Here is a 9,074-nt window from a genome sequence, read left to right as displayed (position 1 = left end):
AGTTAATTACGTGCGTAATATGAATTCCGACCAAGAATTTAATATTGCATTGGTTTCTGCTGTGAAGTAGAACGAAGAGTTGCACAATTATAACCTGGAGAGGTCTCGAATAGGCAATGGCAAGAAAATATCAGTTTTCTTTAAACCAGGACCCACAATAAAACAATGTAGATGTTTGAATACTCAGTCTATAAAATGATTTAAATTTGGGAAGATGATTACTTAATTCGTTTGTAACCAAATACGTACTATGGTTATGATGTTGGACAGTAATAAAAAGTTGCCACAAGAGTAACAACCTCGTCATCATTACTTTCCATTGTTGGCTATACAATTTTTTTTTTGTTTCTTTGATTAGTATATAATATGAAACGGTTTCGTTCTTCACAATTCATTTTGTTTCATGTTTTACGTTTTATGTTTTTTATTTCACGTTTCTTTGATCTGCGGCCTCCCTTAGACAGTAATAAAGGGTTGCCATGACAGCAACGACCTCGTCAACTTTCCATTGTCGACTATACAAATTTTATTTTTGTTTCTTCGATTAGTATATCACATGAAATCACGTGTTTTTTCACAATTTATTTGTTTCTTATTTCAAGTTTCATGTTTCACGTCTCATGTTTCACGTTTTATGTTACTTTAATCTGCCTTAGGAAGCATTTTCAGATTAGGTGAATTGTGTTAAATTGTCTTAAAATTATCTGAGGAATCTCCGGTCGTCATTTGTTAGGAGAATTTCTGGACACCCTGTATGTTGTTATTGGTTATATCGAATTTAAAATTAAATAATTAATTATAATTAATTAAAAAAATTAGATATTCATTCAAAGAATACATGTGATTAAGAAATATGTTTTATTGTTTTAATTAAGTAACACAAAATTAATTAATTTATGAATTCAACACAAAATTAAAAATAAATATAAAAAATAAAAAAATATATAAATTAGTCATTTTCGTCACATTGCTCTTCGGCATCCTGATTATACCTACTATCTGCTTCAGTAAAATCACACTCCTGTTCATCATCTTCGTAGGAATCTGTACTGGAATCATTACCGTCATCACTTTCATAGACATAATTATCATGACCCTCAGGTTCGTCGTTATCATCATCGTTCGAAGCTTAAAAATACGAGTACAAGGATTGATAATAATATTTACTGTACCTGGGAACCATACAACACTATGTCCATTTTTATAACTTTACAGGACAGCAGTTTTAAATTGTTTTTTAACATAGGGACAAATGGACTTGATGTTCCTTTAAAGGTCACCATCTCGATTAGCAGTTGGTTTAGGACCTAGTGCTCTATTCCTCTAAATACAATCATAAAAATTGATTACTTGTGTGTAAAAATGTCATAATTGAAAAAAATGGACATAGTGTTGTATGGTTCCGAGGTACAGTAAATTGGTAACAATATACTTATATTAAGTGTTAATAAGAACATGTGTTACTAATACACAAAAAATGTTTTATCATCATAAGTTATTAGTTATTAGTTATTATTATTAGTTATTAGCCTATCTATTTGTTGTTATCAATATATTTTTGTTGCATAGCAATTTTATCCCGCCTTCTTACTTGTTCGAACACAAAATACACACGCATGTAACAGGCGCTAAGTTGCCGCACTCAACTGGTTTTCCTGATATTGTAGGATTGTAGATATTGTCCTGATATTGTTTCCTATATTTGATAGCAACCAGAATAAATCGATTTTTAAATACAGCATCTATCTACTTGCAACTTTTTGAATTCTGTTCAGGATAACATCAGGAAAAGGTGTACAATATAAAAATGGGTGGAAATGGCATTTTAGTGCATAACATGCATCCAAAAGTGCATAAACCTGTCAAAATCAGTGTATTAAGGGCAAAATTTTGTTATTTGGGAAGTTTATGGAGTTAAGAATACGCAAGCAGAACCGACCTCCGAATCACCTAGTGCCCAGAGTTGCTGCTAAGGCACGTCATCTGGAGTTTCGTGGGATATCGGCAATAAATTAAAGAAAACAGATTATTCGAGGGTTTTTGGGATGGCCGAACACGAATATGACATTACAACCGACATTCGGAGCACCTGGTGCCCAGGGTGACTGATCTTGAATTTATAGTTTTTGGAGGTCGATTCTGATGGCGTATTCATGTTCAGCAACCACAAAACTCCTCGAGTAATCTACTTGCATCACTTTAGCGTCTGAAAGCCTCGAAATTTAAGAATATGGCGTGTATATTAGTCACCCCGAGCACTAGGTAAAGATCTGTTCTAATGTGACATTATTGTTCAGAAACCCCAAACACCACCTGAGTAATCTGTCTGTATCAATTTACTGCCGAAATTAATATATAAATATGGTATAGAAAATGCTTAACAAATAAAAAGGTACCATAAAATATCATTTTATTATAATACTAAAATACAGGGTGTCCCATTTAAGAAAACTCAGAAAATACTCATTCCGAGTTTCAACCAACCCGTATACTAAAATTAAACATTTTGGTATACTATTAATAACTGACAATAGTAGACTATATTAAAAATCGTTTAAACATAAATTAATAGAAGTTTGGATATCAAATCACTAACAATATGTATAGGGTGTGAATGTTTCTACAAAATTAACAAAAAAAACGTAATTATATTTTAAACTACCTCGTATAATATTTCAAAACACCATATTTTATTAAAGAAAACATCGAGTAGAATCCAAAAATGTAAAAATATACAGGGTATTCCATTTAAAAAAACATAAATTTGTGTCACCCTGTGAAAACGGGTAGCCCTGTATATTAGAAAATACTGTTAAATCATAGTCCTATCTGTGGCCCATGTTTTACCTAAATAACTTTTTTCGTATATCTTACGACAAACGAGTAATTGGACTTTGTCACACTAATGCCCCACCCTGTATACAAAATAACCATAAAACCATCCTGCCTCTTTGTAAATAGACTTATATTAAGATTCTTGAAACATGTGCAAAATGGCATGACTCAGAAAATCGTTGACTTTTTCACGAATTTTCTTACAAATCTAGGACTCCTGCCGTCTTACAAGAACCGTTTAACCTTCCTGCCGAGTACCGAAAAGGTATTGATTGTATTTGAGTATTATAACTTTTTAAAGGCAGGACTAAGAAAATCACGGAATCAGGGTGAAAATTTTCCGCAGAATTTTCCAAGGGACAAGTATACTTAAACATTAGGAGACGTCATGCCAATATTTTTTTTTATCTTTTTGAAATAAATATGTCTAGTTTATTTAGTTGGCAGGACCTAAAAATCATGAAAATTTCATAATTTTCCTTACATGTTTGTATACATATATACTCCGTTACCCCGTTTGCAACCCTCCTGCCCAAAAAATTTTCTTCATAAAATCGATAGTATCCTGTCTCTCTACGGATATGGCAGGACTTAGAAATTCATCGCTAAACCCTATTTGTATTTTTTGGGAAAATCTAATTCTTACAGGAAAATGTCACAGGAAATTTGTGGATGTTTCCACAGATTGTAAGTACATCGTCTACCCTTCCAGTATTGCAAAAGGCAGGACTTAGAAAATCGTGGCTGAACTTCTGTATACTATCTCCCGGTCTAAAATATTAATTGTTTTTTTTTTTTGAAAAATGCTCAGACCTGTCGATTAGTATTTCAAATTCAAATCTTTTACATACAATAATAATGTATACAGGGTGTCCCAATTTAGAGATTTAATGTTATTTTTTATTATCTTGTAAATGGTAAGGAATAAAAATTTAATATTTTGTAGTTATGTATAACTTTACACACCCTATCAAAATAGCTATCAAAATGACAGTGTTGCCATTTAAGAAAATCAACGATGACGTTATATCTCTAAATTGGAACACCCTGTATACATTATTATTGTATGAAAAAAATTTCCATTTGAAATACTAATCGACAGGCTTAAGCATTTTTCAAAAAAACAATTAGTATTTTAACTATTGAATTTATTCCATTTGGCTGACACACAGTGTATATTATACACTTGTCGACTCGTAAGAAGAGTCAATACCAAATAAATACCGAATTTTTTAATATTAGAATTAAATAAAGATATAAATTAAAAAGGGATAGTTCCCTGGGTTGGCTGTATATCATATAGTTAAATAAACTCTCGTAATAGGTATAATTTAATAAAATCCCAAAACTCCCAATGGATTGTATAAGATATGCTCGGAACGTTTTCGTGCCTCTCAGTCCATCATCAGTGAACCTAAAATAGAATAAGTAATCCCACTATTAAAGTTGAAAAGATGGTTGAAATTTTGAATGTTAAAAAATTGTGGTTATTATTACTTACTCATATATTTGCTAGCTAGCCCCAGAACCAAACAATGGTTTTAAGTATAATTCAATGTACATTATAAGGTAGTGAAATTAAACAGGCTAAACGCCGATGTTAGTAGCTAACCTCTGGGAACATGGTGAAACCCTAAGCGAAAACTTTAACCAACCATCTTGAGCCATGAATGTCTGCCAAGTGTCAAAAATTCATAAGGAAATACTTGAAGTGACAGTACAGGAAGAAGGTAGTCGATTTTCAAAAGTTATAACACAATGGTTATGATCAAAATAATAATATGATAAATTTTCTTTATATCTGAAAATGGCTATCGTTTAAATCTATTGTAATTAAAAAGAAAGAGACAAATTTTGTTTTACAAAAATATTATAATTTAAAATTTTAATTAACTGTTCACTATAAAATTACACTGATCAAATTAGTCAAAAGAGAAGAAATGTGAACTAATTAGTAATAGTGATAAACATGATGATCAATCAGACGGTAATAAGAGAAAAGAAGTTAAAGGTAAATTTTCAATTGGTATACTATTATAGAGAAAATAAAATGAAAACGGACGTTATGTGGACATTGTGTTACTGGTTGTATATATTGAGGAGAAAATTTATATATCTGTGAAAAATAAAATTGTTGAAATAAAGTAAATTGGAGTGATGATATAGTCAATCATATAGTAGTAAATGTATTTGATTCAAAAGATTACAATTATGAAAATTTTAACAGTTAAGGAAAATTATTATGGCAGTGTGGTGGGTATGTAAAATTAAAGTTAAAGATTGCAAGATTAGATATGAGCCCAGGTGATACAAGAATAAAATTAAGTTAATGTTAAAACAGGCATAATGAATAAAATAAAAAAAGAACAAAAACAAAATTAAGAGAAAAGGATATTAATATAATTTTACTGCATTTGACTAAGTTTAAATGTGAAAACTGAAATTGAATGATGAAATGCTAAGAGAAAATAAGAGATATATTCGGAAATAATCAAAGACAAAAAGTATAAAAGACTGTAAAGTCAAAGGACAAGTGTAATAAGGGAAAGGAATGGAGTGAAAGAAAGAAAAATATAAATATTTCGAAAAATTTATCAAAATGTTACATTATCTTGACAAATACTCTTATTTACAAGAACCGAGTTAAAAAACATCCACAGTGTATAATTAAAAAAAAAAAGAATATATGCAGAAAATAATGGATCATAAATTAATGAATACAGAATGCTTTAACATTCTGTCAGCTTGTTTTACGAACGACTGTTTAACAAGATCTCGGATATCTTGAAATTTCTTGAAGTTTTGTCAATTGCAATGCCATCTTCTTCGTCTCTCTCATTTTATTCAACTCTAATGCTGGTATTTTTCTCATTGACAACAACTATCACGTACGCATTATGTTCGATTGAGCTATTAGTGTTACCTGTATCTTCAATATTCGCTCACTGTGAATCCTCGGTTGACATCTACATTACCACGGTGCTTTGCTATATCATCAGCGTCATTAGACTGATCTGCTAATATCGCTTCTTAATCTTCTTTGATTTGATTTCGGATAATGTACCAGCAGGTAAGTATGTTTTTAATCCTACTTTAGCCTAACAACCGAATAGTGCTTCGTATGGACTACAATTCGTCGTTTACCAGCACTGGAAGCGTACGGTTGTATGTTTTGTTTTGTTCTTGTGTTTACACATTTTGTTATTTGTTTTATTTTTATATACTAGCTGTAAGTGTTTTATTTTTTTATTAATATCATCACATCACCAAGTTTAAACGACCTAGTTAAATATTTGTATAATATTTAACCTTGACACCATGACGTCCAAAAATTGTGAAATTTGCTTAGCTGAATTTTCTGAAAACGAAAAATATCAGATACGTTGCCATGGAGATTGTAAACGGTATTTTTGCATCAAATGTTCTGGTCTCAATAAAACAACGGCAAAAACTCTACTGGACCCAAAAAATTCTCATTTAAGATTTTTCTGTACTTTATGTGATTCGCCTAGTCTCAGATATCTAAATGAAAAAATTAACAATCTTTCAAAAAATCAAATACTACAAGAGAATTTTGACGCCTTAATTCAAGTTACAAAAAAACTCACTGATAATTTGCCAATTTTCATCGAGACATATGATTTATTAACCAAAAATGACGGCAAATTAGACTATATTACGAAAAAAATTGACGAGATACATAAATTAAATAACCTGCTAAATCCTGAATATCTTTTAAAATCGATAAGGCAGATGGAACAAGATATCTTCAATATATCGTCAGTTTTTTTCGGCTGTTCCAATGACACGATTAAGGTGCAAGTCCAAGATTCAAATTCATCTGAGATAAAATTGGGACTAGATAGGCTCTCTTCAAACGTAAGTGAAATATCTAATCAAATGAGTAATCTTTTAAATAAACTACCTGCTATACCAACGAAGAAAGATGTATCGAAGAGAGACATTGTGTATGCCACTTCAAGTACTCAAACCGAAGACACTCAACATTTCGAAGCTAGTCCAGTCACAAAATCAAAAAGTGCAGAAGATAAATGCCACTTTGTCGTTATTAGCAACTTAACCCCAAATTACACTCCTATTCAAATAGTTCACTACATTAAAGAGAAGCTAGGTATCAAGGAATATATAAGATGTTATGCCCTTCTTAAAGATGCCAACACAACAACAGGGTCCTCATTCAAAATAGGTATTAAGTCTAAAACATCTATTGACTTATTATTTAATAAGGAAATTTGGCCACCTGGTGTAAACATTAAATGGTCTACAGAATCCTCATACTCCGAACCAACAACTTCATCTGAGGCAAATATGAAACCGAAGCACATCAGAAGCCCAGTTAGCTTGGAAAATCAAATTACCATTCCAAGTAAAAACAAAAATGAAGTTCAAAACACAAATATACTTACTGACAAGCAGGCCATCGAAATTTGCAAATCTAAAGATCCGTTCCGTTCCCAAATTAATTTCATTAAGAAAGATATTTTGGAACCATCGATAAATTTGGATCCTTTAACACCACTAAGAGTTAGATTAACCAATAACTCAAACAGTCGATATCTTCTAGCAAGATTAAGGGAACCGGATATACTAAAAGCAATTAAGCTACATCTTGCTTTCCTACACGACCAGCCTGCCTCAGTATTTTGTGATGGATATACCAACACCAGTGTGAAACTATTTTTGGCTTCCGAAGGACTACCTACCAAGACTGAGGAACTAAGAAAAATTCTTCTAGAATTTAACGATGCCTATGGAATTGGTCCAGTTGAGGTGGAAGCTGATCTTGTTGCTTATAGGTCCTTTCTAAGTTCAGAAAGAATCATACATCTACAAAAATCAAGGGAATGTCACCGAAATTATTATTCTACTAGCTCTCCAAGACGAAATTTTTAAATAACACGACGTGTTCTGAGGAACTAGAAACCTCGAATAATTTTAGTGATGACAACTTTAGTATGGTTCTGATTAATATTCGTTCTATAAGAAATAAAACTGACGAATTATTTTTGTTTCTGGAAGAATTAGGATTTCCCCCGATAGTTGCGGTTACAGAGCACTGGCTTGAAGTCAACGAGCCTTTTTTTGTAGAAAAATATACCACAATTGCTAGGTATGATCGTCCAAGTTCAGCTCATGGAGGCACCCTAATTCTTTCTAGAAATAATGATTTTTCTCTGATTACAAAATATGACTTTCTGTTAAATGAAGCCTTCTTTGAGTTTTCCCTAGTTTATAATAAAAATCTTAATCTTTACATTATTTGCATCTATAGATCACCTGACTCCCCTGTGGAACTATTTTTTCAGAACCTGCTAAATTTGTTAGATGACTTGCCTCATAGAAGCAGAAAAATTCTATGCGGGGACTTCAACATTAATTATGATGCTGCTTGTGCTACCCAAATGTCCTTGGTCAACATATTTGAATCATATGGTCTCTCAATGCACGTTAATTCTCCTACAAGGATTACAAAAACTTCATCTACCATAATTGACTATATTGTCTCAGATTTCTCACCCCTTGATGTCTGCTCTACAATTATTAATGCGGGATTATCAGATCATGAAGCAGTATTTACGAAGTTTAACATCTTCAGCAAACCCTCCTTGAAAACCCGACGTTTAGGTAGGATTTTTTCCGCTGGGAATTTTCATAAATTTCAAAATTTATGCTTAACTTCTGAGTGGCATTTTCCTTCTGCGGACGTGGACTATAATTTCAACGATTTTATAGAAAAGCTTGTCTCTATCTTCAATAAGGCATTTCCTTTAATTTCAATTAAACCAAAATATCACAAACCCTGGGCTACAAAAGGTATTCGCATATCAGCCAAAAATATTCGCTCACTATTGTATATCAAGAAATTTGCTACCAACGTCTCTGTCACTCAATATATCACCAAGTACAGGGTAACCTATCTAAAACTCATCAAATCAGCTAAAAAAGCCTACTATCAAAATCGTATGGAAAGCTCTAAAAGTGTTGCAAAAGAAACTTGGTCCATAATAAACGATCTTTGAAATAGAACTCACGCAGTTCAAACATTTGCCCTTCCAGACCCGGAAAATCTAAACGAATATTTCGTTAATGTGAGTAAAAATATAACTTCTACTATTTTGCCACAAAAAGATCCCATTTCCTATCTCCCCAATTCAGGAGTGTTCTCGAATTCATTCTTTTTAAGACCAATCGATATAACTGAACTGATCCAAACTATC

The sequence above is a fragment of the Diabrotica virgifera genome, chromosome 9 (genome assembly GCF_917563875.1).
Source record: "Diabrotica virgifera virgifera chromosome 9, PGI_DIABVI_V3a".
Lineage (NCBI taxonomy): Eukaryota > Metazoa > Arthropoda > Insecta > Coleoptera > Chrysomelidae > Diabrotica > Diabrotica virgifera.
The sequence above is the reverse complement of the archived record's forward strand: the minus strand, read 5'-3'. Positions refer to the sequence as shown.